The sequence below is a fragment of the Contarinia nasturtii genome, unplaced genomic scaffold, assembly GCF_009176525.2.
Source record: "Contarinia nasturtii isolate CC-2019 unplaced genomic scaffold, AAFC_CNas_1.1 Cnas_scaffold_1037, whole genome shotgun sequence".
In the NCBI taxonomy this organism is placed as follows: Eukaryota; Metazoa; Arthropoda; class Insecta; order Diptera; family Cecidomyiidae; genus Contarinia; species Contarinia nasturtii.
Genome location: NW_022198383.1, coordinates 4,320,479 through 4,334,584, shown reverse-complemented (window position 1 = coordinate 4,334,584; position 14,106 = coordinate 4,320,479). Strand labels below are relative to the sequence as shown.

The 14,106-nt window shown below is 36.2% G+C and overlaps 1 protein-coding gene across 1 annotated transcript in view; it reads right to left on the bottom strand.

Moving 5' to 3' along the window:
* The window catches only part of LOC116343569 (netrin-B), a 57,990-nt gene that overhangs the window by 38,262 nt on the left and 5,622 nt on the right, over positions 1 to 14,106 (bottom strand). The window lies entirely within an intron of this gene.

Here is a 14,106-nt window from a genome sequence, read left to right as displayed (position 1 = left end):
CACTCTCTTTGTCTCTTTTTATTGTATTCCATTATTATTTTTCTGTTATAATAATTTTCATTGCATTCCATTCATTTGGAGCGAGAGTTTGAGTGTGAGAGAGTAAATTTTGTCTTAATCCACTGTGTATTCATTTAACGAGTGAACGAAAAAGGTATTTTTGAAGTAAAATGCAAATTAAATTATCGTCAATGAAATTAAAATCGAAATGTGATAAAGAGAACCTTTTAATATAGTTTAGTATGGTAAACATTTTCATTTTTGTGAATTCATATGCAAATTAATAATGAATTGCCTGAGAGTGTCTCAACTTTTATTTCGTTATGTTGTCGTTTCTCGCCACAGCAATCTTTCGCGGTTGCTGACGACGTCGATGTCAACGTTGACAACGACGTTGAGAATGATGTGTGTACAACAAATGTCGACACACATCAAATCGGTGAGCGACGACGACGACGACGTCGACGATACGAATTTGTATATCTATTATGTGCAAATGCATATTGGGTGACAACGAAAATTTAATAAACACACACTGGTCGCGAATGCAACACCCATGAGATTGAAGTTGTAAATATTGTGGCTGTCGAATGGTTTGTAACAAGATGGGTTTGCACCTATAATAATTACCCAGTTTTAATCAATTTCCATAATATTCAAACACACAGTCGAGTCATTAAAACAAAGCTCGATAAAAAATATTGCATTTTACGGAGTTGTTGACGCTTTGCCGTTGCCTATATCCGTCATCATTTGTTCATACTTCTTCGTCCTCGAAAATGTGCATCGAGAAATGAGTAAAAATATTCAATAATAATCACAAGGCGTCTCTAATTGCACATGAGCCTCGGAATGCGACACAAAAATATATATACGCTAGTTGCGCGAGAGCGCGCACACACACATTGCACACATTACATATCATGCCGAACAGATTCATCTTTCAGTTTTCATCGTCGTTGTAATTTATTTAATTTGATGTTTCAGCGACCGTTCATTTTACGAGAACCGACACAAAAAGATGAGAGAAAAAAAAGAAAGACACACTTTTGCTTGATTCACAAGAGCTGCCAGCTAACGCACGTATGAATAACGATGAAAATAAATGTTGTTTAAAAATGTGAATGAAAAAATGTGAGCGAGAGAGCCATAGAAAGGGAGGGAGAGAGAGGCGTAATGAAAGAAAGGAAGAGAAAAGCGCATACACAAATCCGATATCATGAAGTTATGAATGCCAAGTGATTTTCTTTTCATGCAAAACATAAATTACTCCGACTAAAGTCCTGGCCATTTAAATAACAGCGATGAAATGATCTACGTTCCATCCAAACTATTCGATGTTGTCACACTCAATGGGCGCGCGCGGTGAGAACATTCTCTCGTACTGAATCAAAATGAAATATCTCTAGCTCGATGTGTGCAATGCATTTGTTGATATTGTGTGCTTTATGCCGTGTGTGTGTGTGTGTTTTAGCGACACTGTCCGCAAATGCGTGGTATTTTTTTCTCTCTCTCTCGTCGTGTCGATTTGGTTGCTTGCTTAATTACGCACAGGCACACATGTAAAATTTGTTCTCGCATCTTAAACGAAAATTCATGTTTTACATTCAATCTCTCGGAATGCTTTTTTATTTTCATTTTATTTCAATTCAGTGTTTAATCTTTTCCCGTTTGCATTATTTGTGTTCCATCCATGAATTGGTTTGGCTTTCAAACATTTCATATAAATAAAATCTCCATGTTTGTGATTCTTTACATTTTTCGTGTCGAAATTCATTCTCGATCATTAAGTCAACGTTCGGCAAGTTTTTTTCTCTCCTTTTTTGTTTGTATTTCATTCACTCTCATCGTTATTAATGATATGCGGGGAGCAAAAGAGTGAATCAGAGATCGAGAGAGAGAGGTGCGTGTGCATATTGCTCTTTTTAGCGTAAATAATAGGCTCAGGATTTTTGCAAGGCATATAAATTGGTGGAAAAATATATACCGTCATTTTTTCGTTGGCGTTTATTGGTTTATGGCATCGAAAGGAAAAAAAATGAGTAAATGCACGGTGCTGTCTCATCCCGTGTTGTGTTCGCCTTTTCTCTCTGGCATGCAATCATGAAGATTTATGGCAGGAATTCGAAAAATTAAACAACGATTTATTTTATGTACAGATGAAGTGGCTGGTTTAGTTTGTAAGCAACAACACAACACAACGATGAATTTTCAATTCGGTTTAAGTCAATTTAAATTAAAACGGATCATTGCACGAATTAAACCCGCACCAGTAATGCTATGGCATTGGTGTGTGCGCGGAATAGCGCACGCGCCCAAACAAAACACGCGCATTTAATGTGATTTGATGCTGAATTTTTGATATTAAGTAAACAATCACCAAGGAAGACATAACAAAAATTCGTGGAAAATACACAGAAAGAAAGAATAATAAAGAAAGATATCAAAAAAATGGAAACGTTCTCTCTCTCTCACTTTTCCGCCTGTATCATATTTAGTAGTTCATTCTATAACAATGTGCGAACATCACACATGTTGTTTTGCATATGGTTCCCTTTCGTTGTGCTTGCCAATTCATGATTATTTCTGCTAATCACAAAACGCACATGGATTTTTTCCTCCATTCTTTTCACCGCGTTTATATGAAAAGAACGCACATCAAAATTCACTAGAATTTTCGCCAATCGAATCGAATCGAGAAATAACGGGAATAATTGAAAATACCGTAAATGATTATGAACATATGACGATGCGATATCGAGGGCTGTGATTCAATTGAATTAATGTTCAACACCAATATTATTAGTGTCTTTTGAAGCGAAAATAATAGAAATATGCTTTCTTTTTCCCATTTCCATTCTCACATTCAATCCCTGTGGCAAATCGGTGCATATGTCGTTAAGCCATCCTGTTGGAGGATTACGACGATTCTTACAAACATTTGTTTGTTTGAGGGAGAGAAAATAATTCATTCCGACAGGAGAAATTTTTCCAAAAAGTAGAACAGAGATTCTCCGCTCCAATGTGATTCACATTCCACACCAACAATATTCGAAATAGATTTTTGCACTTTGAAAAATGACTGCAAAATGCAGTGTTTTCTTACTTAAGTTTCGGAACTAAGACGAAGATTCTACTGTAGGTTGGATTTTGGTGGTTGAAACAATGACACATAATTTAATGTGTAACATTATTTTGAACGAAATTACTTTGGGGTTTTTTGGGGTGGGCGTTCAATTCGCTGTGGCTTAGGTTGTTAAGTTATTGTTTTCGAAAGCTTTGGGAGCTTAGAAAACGTTAAATCAATGTAGTTTTCATACTTGGAAATCTATATGCGATGCGGTTAAATTGAAAATGGTTGGTGCCGTTCTGTGTTCCCTTGTCGCTTTGAATTGCGCAGCATCTAATAGAAATTCAAGAAATCTCATTTACAATAATCTTACGATTATGATGCAAGGCAAATTATATGGCATCGGATATTGCCATTTCTCTGCATGCTGTGTCAGTGCGTATGGAACGCTTGGGTGTCTTTGAGACCAAAGTATTCGATATCATCAGACATATACATAGAGAGAGAGAGAGAGCAGCAGAAAAAAATTTAATTTTACTTCGTTAAACAAAGTTCGTTCGCTTTCAGCATCCGTTTTAAATAAATAGCATTATACAGAGTAAAACAATTTGCTGCTCTGGGCCGTTTAAAATGCTGTTATTAATGCAATATTATTTGGTATTTCTACTTCCAATTTTTTTCTTCTCTTTTTTTTTGTATAAGACTTGCAACTTTGCTTACTGTAAGGCTATGAAAAATTCTTGCAACTTTCTTTACGACGCCCATTCAAATATATATGTGTGGAGAGAGAGAAAGAGAATACCCGAAGGAAAGGAGATAAACTTTGCAGAAAAGTGTCAAGCTTAATCTAAATGTTAGATTCCAAGGGTTTGTTTCCGAAACATTATTTTCGCTTTGTAAATGTCAGTGGCAGCAAAAGCAGCAGCGGCGGCGATTCGGTTCGAAAAACTGAGTTTCCGAACCTTTTTTCTTCTTTCATGCGTTAGAGCGATGATACATTGTTTTTTTATATCGTGACTTCGAAGTTTTTAGGCAATTTTCGAGGCAATTTTATTGTGCAATGCAAAAGTAATTTCAAACCAATATCACAAAAAAATTCAAACGCATAATCGAAAAATTTTATACACAACTTTTTTTTTTGGTTCGTTTCACTTGCTGCGTAGCAAAGCCGAGGCGGAGCATATCAACTAAATAATCTGTAAATATACAGAAAACATTTGAAATATTTGAACTGTAATCCAAAGTTCTGGCACCGAATGCATTATGTATAGGGAAATGGCAGGCTCGATTGCAAACGGTGGAGTGAGATAGAGAACGAGGACGATGTCGAAGTAATAATGAATGCATTTGCATTAATAACGATATACACGACAAATACATACACACACACACACACACACACATAATTGTCTATCAATAAAAGGGGTTAAATAGCAATTTGGGTTTACAATGTGTCATTAAATGGAACGCCATATAATTTTCAATTGAAAAGATAACAAACAGCAATGGCAATATTAGCAGCAACAACAACAATTAACTGGGCTGCACGTAGCCCGACGCGATGCTACACTCATAATACAATTGTTGTGTTTAAATGATTTGGTAAAGAATGTGCGGTATAGGCAAAAAGGAAACCGACCGTACCAATAACGAGAAAAACACATATAACACAAAGGGGCGCACGAGCATATGATTAAATCTATGGCAGAAAACCTTGGATGCGATAAATGAACCAACACATTGTGTTTATGACAACGGATTCAACACCATGCTTATGAGCAGAAGAGAGTAAGAGAGATAAAGAAAGGCGAATAGTTTTTGGGCGAAACGAATCCAAGCCGACAGCTTAAATAAATGAAATTTACTTTGTTGATATTCTTAATTCGATCCACTTGTTTTCGAAGCCGGATTGCTGGCCCATATTGCCGTGTCGCAAAAATTAAGTCGATTCATTTTCATTGGCATCGCGCAACCGGGGAGAATAGATTTCAAGCAACCTGTGGATTAGTACAGTACAGGATATTTGTCAATTGTGTATGCGAACAACATTCATATTCGTTAACGTCGACATATGCAGTACAGATTCATTGGAATACAACCCCCTTGCGTGCATCGCTTCAAAAATTATGTAATAAAAAAAGAATAAAACTACAGCCTCGGTATTGTATTTGTTTAGTAATTTTCGGTTCGGTTGAGTTCGGGCAAACACACAGAGATACGCCAAGAGAGAGCGAGAGAGAGAAATTTGGAGAATTTTGTTTGTTAATATAATTTTCGAGATTATAGAACGCATGGCAATGATCATTTGGGATGTTATACGTGTTTTGCACACGATGAAGAAGAAAATTCCGAAAATGTCTGCAATACACTCACACACACGTTCAGCATTGAACAAATGAGTGTGAGATTGTTTCAAAGTTTCGAAATGATGAACACGCATTTGGGGAATTCATTTGTGAAGGAAACACAAGCAATGAAAATTTTATACGCCACATATCTCTCTTTCACTGTCTCTTTCATTCTGTGTTTTTTTGTTGAAAATAAACGATGTAGATGCACATCAATTTTGCTCACATTCGAAAAAGTATCGAAGCGAATGAAAATGACTAAAATTCCCAATAGAATGGAAAATGGAGTTAGTTACATGTATATATATATTCAAAAATTGTTCGGTTCCATTTGTCTGCAACGGCATCGGTGTCGGTATTTTCGAATATCTATTTAGTTTTTCAAAGATATTTCATTTTCTCCTTCCGAATGCCTGCATTTTGTGTTCGAACTATAAATGTGTTCCGGTTCTTTAAGCACAGCAACCGCTACGAAAATCGGTATGCATATGTAGTGTTTCCCAATTTACAGGTAAAAACCAAACATTTTCAATAATGAACTTGCGAATGAAATTTCGATTCGGGTGGTTTTTGTGGTACCTTTTCATACGAGTGGTAAACATTGAATGTTTCAAAATGAACCGTTATTTTCTCTCTATCGAATGCACATCGAATCCGGTTGTGCGTATGTCATTCTAATAAAAGCAAAATTATTTACTCTTCAATTGATTTCCAGAAAACGCGTGTCATTTCCTTTGAATTGCAACAAAGTTTCATATGTGGATGTGTGTTCGTATTTGTTTAGTGAGCGTTTGTGTGTGTGTGCCACCAAAAGCAATTGCAGTCTCTGCGTTGCACTCACAATAAATATCAATTTGGTGTGTTTGTAATCGACGTGAATTTCTAATAACAAAATTCGTTTGTGTACGATATACAAAATGTTAGAGAGACAAACAATTGCAATTTACGGGTAAAAATATGTTTCGCCATGCAATTTCAAAGCAAATTAAAGTGATATATATAAATGTTTTTAGTGTCGCTGTTTGGAATGTGTGTACAGTTTTTCATGCTCTTGATCTCACCAGGCAACGACAATAACGAGCCCAACTCTCAGCCTCTTGTCTCTCTTGTGTGCAAAAGCATTCGTGTATTTTCGAGATATGTACATACACAATAGCAAATTAAGTAAAACTGTTTATTAAATTGTCGAAAACGGCGGGTGTCCTTTCTCTCCAAATTGCTCATTCCTACTTTGTTTCTCTCGCTCACTTATTCTAACATGCATGCATTCTTTCTCTCCCTCTTTCGCTCTTTCTCTTCTTCTTGTCCGTTTCGCTTCATTCGTTTTCACATCAAACATAAATAACGTACACCGAATCTCGGTAAAACATTTTTGATACGCATACAAACACATGCTCACATGAATTTCAAATGAATTGAAAAAAAAGAAGTTACTTGCGCAATCACATGGAAAAATGGTTATTTTGTTGTTTTTCAGGCTGTTTTGAATACAATAAGATTGGTTTTAATGTTTATACACATTGAAAATCTCAAAATGCATTTGCTTCGGTTTTTAGCGATCTATTTAATATATTGCATTGTGAATGATTCGTTCGTGGCATAAGTAAACATTGGTATAACAACGGTAATAAGGCAGCCAATCCGATGTATTCTCGTTTCTTTTTTTTTCACTTCTCATTTTGGACGCGCGCACGCACACAGCACAAATATAAACAAATAGGGGAAGCTGCTTGCTTTTGCAAAGCGTATGTCAAACGAAATCGAAACGATTTGCCGTCGTGCATCGTATGTTTACTTTCGCTGCATGATATTTGGTTGCTGAGATTTGAAATTGGAAGCAAAATATACGTAAATGCATTGCTAAGCATATAAACAACGAATGAGATAAGACACACACGGTACGCGCGCGGGACAGATACTCAGCCAAAATGATATCCAAATAAAGCGGCGAGAGAGACAGATAGAGAGAGAGAGAGAGGTGCACACAAATGAAAAAACAGCAACGAAATCGACGAGCGAGAGAGAAAAACAAAAGAAGTTACTTTTTTTGACAGCAGGAAAATGTACAAGTATATAATGACGATAAAATAGACATAAAATGCGAGCGAAACACAACGAGGATAAAACAAAGTTTGATTGCTACTTTATGGGAGATGATTGTGTTTTACACACGCACAAAAATAAGAGAAATATAGCGAGCGCGCGAACAAAACACTTCAAACGTGCCAGAAACTAAAGTAAAGAAAAAGCCGACAATCAATTCGAAACAATTCCGACGCATTTGAATGGGAGTAAAATACAGTGAAATTACATCGTATTACCCCATTTTATGTGGCCATTTGTTAATCACTGTGTCTTTGTATGCGCGCAAGCAAGTGGGCTTACATTTAAAATTCACAATTGACACTTTTCGAACGGCACAGATTGTCGTCACATCACTACGCTATCTCTTCACATTTCGATTTCAATCGGATTTTATCCATCATGCACATTCTATCTCTTAATTTCATAGCTGGATACATTCACTCTTTGCTCAATTTCAAATGATTGCATTGCCATTGTTTCCATTGTGTGTGTGTGCGAGCGAACACATTGTTGTACATGAAATGGCGAACACTCGAAACAATGGGCTCCAAATGGAACTCTTTCTCTTTTTTACAGCTCGGCGTGACAAAAATTGCACGCTGCCCGAAGAAATAGACGACAGAAAGAAGGCGGACGGAGGAAGGAGTGCGAAGAATTAGTTAGAGAGTGGGAGAGAGAGAGAGAGAGAGTGCAGGATATAAAGCGTCCGAAAGATAATACAGCAGATATTAAAGTTAGACAAACACAACAAGTTAAATTACACTTTTATTGTCTTTACGAAATGATGTGCGATATGAAAAGGATAGGAGAAAGAAAGTGCGCGCCGTTCACGATCACACTACAACATCAACAGAGAGAAGAAAAAAAAGCATATTGCAAAAGTTGATGATTTCTTATCTCTTCTTTTCTCATTGCTTATTTCGATACACTTCGCGCTTCTGTGATGTTATAAACAGCGCTTAACGAGCGATTATCTCTCTATCTCTGTGTGAAATTCCATCGTGACAGTGATAGAGTGTGTTTCAAAAGTGCATTTTATTTTCGAGAATGAAAATTTGTTCGCTTGAGCTGTTTTACGAAACCGATAAATATGTAGAAAGTGAACGGTGGACGAGCTGTAAAATGATTTAATCTGAATGGCCATTTAGGTGATATTACTTATAGACGCCGCTTTTCGGAAACGAAAATGACGACGACGACAAAAAAATGCACTGCACAAGAACTTTGTCATTCATCTAACGAAATCCGATTCGAAATTGGAGTAAGAATGAAGTGATGTAAGTATCTCTCATGTATCGTCGATAAATATTCTAATGTTTTAACAGCGACTATGCGACACACAATAAAACCGTGGCTACAAAAACGACCGGATTAAATTCATTGGAAAAAGTTTCACTTTGGCTCGTTCTTCACACCGTTAAATGAACTTATGTACCGAAAAGTTTCCGGCTTGAAAAACGGATTTTACGCGAGCAATAAAGCAAACTGGTAAAAAACAAAAACGGAAACGTAAAGTTTTTGAGTGTCTTGTGCTCGCGCGAAGGGAAGAAAGAGAGAGAGAGAGCGAGAGAGAAAGAGAGAGCGCGAGAGATAGAGAGAGAGCGGAGAGAGCAAAAGCATAAGTAAAATATAAAAAAAGTGTCTCTAAAGTAAAACGCAATTTAAAAGACACTTTAGATATAGAATATGGATTGCCGTGCTGGTTCTTATTCTTTACTTATGGCCTGGTGTTGGATGCACGCGACGTGGAGCAAAGAGGAAAAGCAGCACAAAAGTATACGAATGCCAAATTACTTATATCATCTGGAATGCAGCGCATAACGGTTGCTACCGAATCGACGAACCACTTTACAACTCGTTTGTATAATAAATTGTCGGCATGCACAGTGCACATACACCCAGTCACCAGTCTCATTCCCATTCTCTCATAGCGACATTATAATAATCATTAGCGATATACCCTTAGTTTAAGTCTGTACACACCGTTTGTAAACCGAACCGGTGAACGCGAAACGACATTCCAGTGAAGGAGGTGGCAATGGGCATGGTAACGGTGGTGGCGACAAATAAAGTTAGAGAGCGAGCGAGAGAAAGATCGTCAAGGTATAGAATCAGTATTCTACCAACAACACTTCCCAAACGGCACTCTCAATATTATGCCAAGTGCAAATAACAAAATACTCTCATTTTACGCGACTTTCTCTCTATCGCTCTCTGGTTTGGCTCTTTCTCTCTATTACTTCAGTTATGAAAAGCGCTTTTGAAATTCTATAAACGCTTCGCGTGGTCTCAAAAGAAAAACAAGTAATTAAAACGAACTTTTTATCTCAAGTGGCATGGCAAAGACAAATTTACCGTCGTCTGTAACATAAACACACCGAATTGCTGATAAGGGGGCGCGAACGTCAAAATGAAATGCTAAAACATTTGCATACGCATACATAAAGTATTTTCGTTAGAAAAATGAGATAGAAACATCCACCGTATCGCATTGAAAGCGAGGAAAAACGGCAATTTCTTTGAACGAAGAAAACTTGAATCGATGGTGGGCGGGAGAGACAGAGAGAGAGAGAGAAAGTGGAGATGCACGTGAACTGAAAACAGATTTCGATTGAAAAACGATGTGGAAAGAAAAACGATGAGCGACCGAAGAATTTGATGGAGTGTGAAAATTATGAAACGAAATTAAATTACTTTGTAAGATTTGGCATTGGCAAACATTTGAAGTTGGCATCAATTACGTTGTGCTTTGTCTAAAGTTAACCAATGAGTTAGAAAAAAAGCGGTGAAAATTGTTTTTTTTTGTTTACTTCAAATCAAAGGCAAATGATGGAGCCCAGAGTCATACCATCACGCGCAATCAAAATTCTTAGAAGTTGGATCATTATTCTGCAGTCTGGATAAAAAAAAAGTTGGCAAAGTTGTGGTTGCCCAAAAAGCAAACATCTCATAAAGGTTATGAGCACGCTCTCACTACGTTTTGTTACTTTTTAATTGGAAGTGAGAAACATCGACCGAAGCAAACTTTTCGTCGCAGCTCATGATACAACCGAATTGATAAGTACATTTTCGGAAATTTAGTTTACAATACTTTCATCGTCAATGCCTGATTAAATCAAAACCCGAAAGTTCCGTTATTACATTTTCCCTTTCCTTTTCTTTCTCTTTCTTTTCTATTTTTCTCTCCCTCAGTCGAAGTTGGTCCCATTGAATTTCCCTAATAACGATACAGGCCGATAAACACGAAAGTAAAACACCAACGGAATCTTTGGCCAGCATCTTTTTGAAACAAAAAGTAACACGAAAGCAACTCTGTACACACACACAACAAAATATCCAATTTCCTTTCCTTTATTATGTTTGTTAGACCGACTTTATCTATTATCTATCAATTCCTTTTGCTTATGTGTCATTCAAATGGAAAATCTCCTTTCCTATTCACCGAGTATTCTCACTCTGCATTCCTTGGACGATTTTCTCTACGTCTTTGTATGCGCTCACAAAAGCCCATCAACATCTTCCGCAATGGCAACAATGTTTCGCAACATACTAAGAATATTTAGATTCAATTATAATATGCTTGTTATATTTCACCTTTTGCGCATATAAAATGCCATCCGCATTGATATTTTTACATCAAAAAAATTTATTATTTTTATCTTTCTTTAGTGGCACACGCAAAAACGCATAAACATCAGCTTTGGCAATGCGATTGCTGCAGAAAACCAAGTCGAGATTTTGAAAGACTTACGTATGTCGCTTGAAATCATGTTACGAGTGGGGTGATGGAACGAATACAGTTAGAAAAAAAAATATATGAAATAAATGCCATAGAAATTGGCGAATAAGGTGAATTGATCCAATAACTTTAATAGGGAAGCGAGTTGAGGACGACTATAAAGGTGTCGCCGTCGCTACCATCAGTTGTCGACATCTGAACATGTGAAGAAATATGTGCGAATGACAGGATTGAGATATTCATGTGCTGAAAAATTTACAATTTAAATCAATTTTTTTGTCCCGTCTCTACTTTGTGTCACACTCTATATTTCCACCGGCATTTTTCGATTTTCATAAACCCAAGCATTATGAAAATTTATTTCCTTGGCTATGTAAAACTTGTAACCACTGGGATACAGTTAAAGCATCCTCATGAATTTTTCTTCTTTTCTCTCTCTCTGTTTGCATCTCTTTCCGTGTGCAGTCATCTCGATTTTCGCTTGCAAAGGTGAATCGAGAAAGCGAGTGAGATAATATCAAAAGTTACAAATTGATCGAATAAATTTTCATCTAATTTTTAATGTAAATGCTTCGGTTGCAAAGTGTCAAACCGTCAGTGTATGTATGAGAACGTCGACAGTGCCACAAACGAATGGTGTATCGAGATAGAGAGACTACGAGAGTGCTTCTGTGTTTATTCTGATTTAATTTATTGTTATGGTTATTAGTGTTATTATTTATGACTATTTTGATCGTTGCTAATAAAAATCCATGGCATTGCGTTCGTGCCTTCCTCCGTCTTTACATTCATCGTTTAATTTGAATGAGCTTATAAACTATTTTGCGGCTGAATGATTTTTCGACACAGTCAGTCGATCTACAGTAGTTATATATCGAATCGGAGTGAGTGCGGAGGTATGCATATGTTTATATGCGTGTGTGTATGCCATGTCTGTCATCATCATTTGCATATTCGATAAGTGCTTATAGTTGGGTTGTTTGAATTTAACCATTGTGTGTGTGTGTGTGTGAATACGATTATGAATATGCGTGTAATTGGTTTTATCATTCTCTTATTAGTCTCTCTTTCTTTCGCTCGATTGTTTGATGCTCTATTGTTTTCCATCTCTGTCAAAATGTGTGTGTATGTTTTATTCATTCCACTGGGCATCGTTATTGTGTTCATCGAGCATGTATTAAAATTTTATATCGAAATCGCGGCAGCACTTCCCTCATGAATTGTTTATGCCCATTTCAGTCGAAAAACAAATAAATTTTAATTAAACATACATAAATAATTAATAAAATCGTATTAAATGTTGCCACTAGTGTTCTACACTTTCATCAGCAATACATTTCATCATTCATTCAAATTTGGAAAATAATATAGAAAAAAAATGCCATTCATACACATTCAAACATATGACAGCAGCATCAGCAGCAGCAGCAGTGGCGAATTGGCATTCATTTTATTGGATTGATTCTTGGCTGGTGCCTCTCATTCGGACAGCGTTTACTTTAATTTATTTGAAATTCAAACGGCGAAAAGTGAACAATGTTCAATTGCAATCAACATGCAGACGAACATATATGAAACACAAATTGACCAAATGCAATAAAATTCATGCCATAAAACATTGAACTCTAATATTTTACACTGGTAATTTAGTTTAATTGTCTATCTATTAGATTTCCTTTTGACTTGCTGTACTTTCAAGTGTCTGTTACGTGTGTGTGTGCGTGATTCTGGTATTGTTCAAATGAAACGAAAATTAAAGTGAAATTAAATTGCATGCCATTTTGAATTGGAGAATGCCATATTCTGTGTATGTGAATATTTTTCGGGGTGAAAAATAGGCGGTCAATTGAAATAAACCGAACCAACCAGCCAGCCAGGTCCAGTGTTCTATGCAGTGGTATTGAAAATTAACATTTGCATTCTCTTTTAATATCTAAACCAATTATTTCAACCGAACATGCCATTCAGAGATATCAGTGTTTTTGAGTCGAAAAAAAACACACAAATTGCATAAACATTATCAGTATACGGTGTGGTGTATACAAATGATGTGAAGTGTTGATTTCAGTGTGTAATGAATGGAAAAATGTGCTGAACACTGACAAAAAATGCGGCACGTATTGCACATTGCAAATTTTATATATATTTGTTTGTTAATTTGTTATTTGCTTTGCCTTGTTGTTATATGTGGTTTTTTGTGTCGTTCTCTTTTTTCTACTCTCTTCTCTTCTGTTGTTCTTCTCGAATATCGACATCATTTGTATATACTCTATGTACATTTCGGATCAACAATTCAAAAGTCAATTCAGTGTTTTTTTTGCATTCTACAATTGCTGACTCTCTCAGTTTGTTTAAGTGCGTTTTATTTGTATTGCCAGTTGTTTGTGTTTTTTTTACTTCCATTCATTTGCACTATGCTTCTCTAATTTATTAATGCTGTGAATATACATTGACTTATTACTGTTTATGCTTGCGTCTCAACAATTTGTTGAATTGCGTCTGCAATCACTGATTTTATTGCTGTTGCTATTGTTGTTGATGCTGTCGTGCTTTTTTCATTGGGTTTGGTTTCTCTCTGTGTGTATGTTGTGTCTAAAAGTCTTTTAGCATTATGCAAATCATATTGCATTCTAATTCATGACACTTGAGCGCAAAAAATTTTCAATATTTAGCATTTCAAACGTTGTAAAATGCACCGTTTGGCATCAATTGCTCGATGTAAAAGATAACAACAACAGCAATGAGTTTCGACCTCCGTGCATAATCAATATCAAAATAAGATTCGCCACTTCAGCGGTTTTTTGGGTGTTTCAATGAATGATGATTTTCCCCATTTACTGTATTAAACGATTTTAAATTTTTAA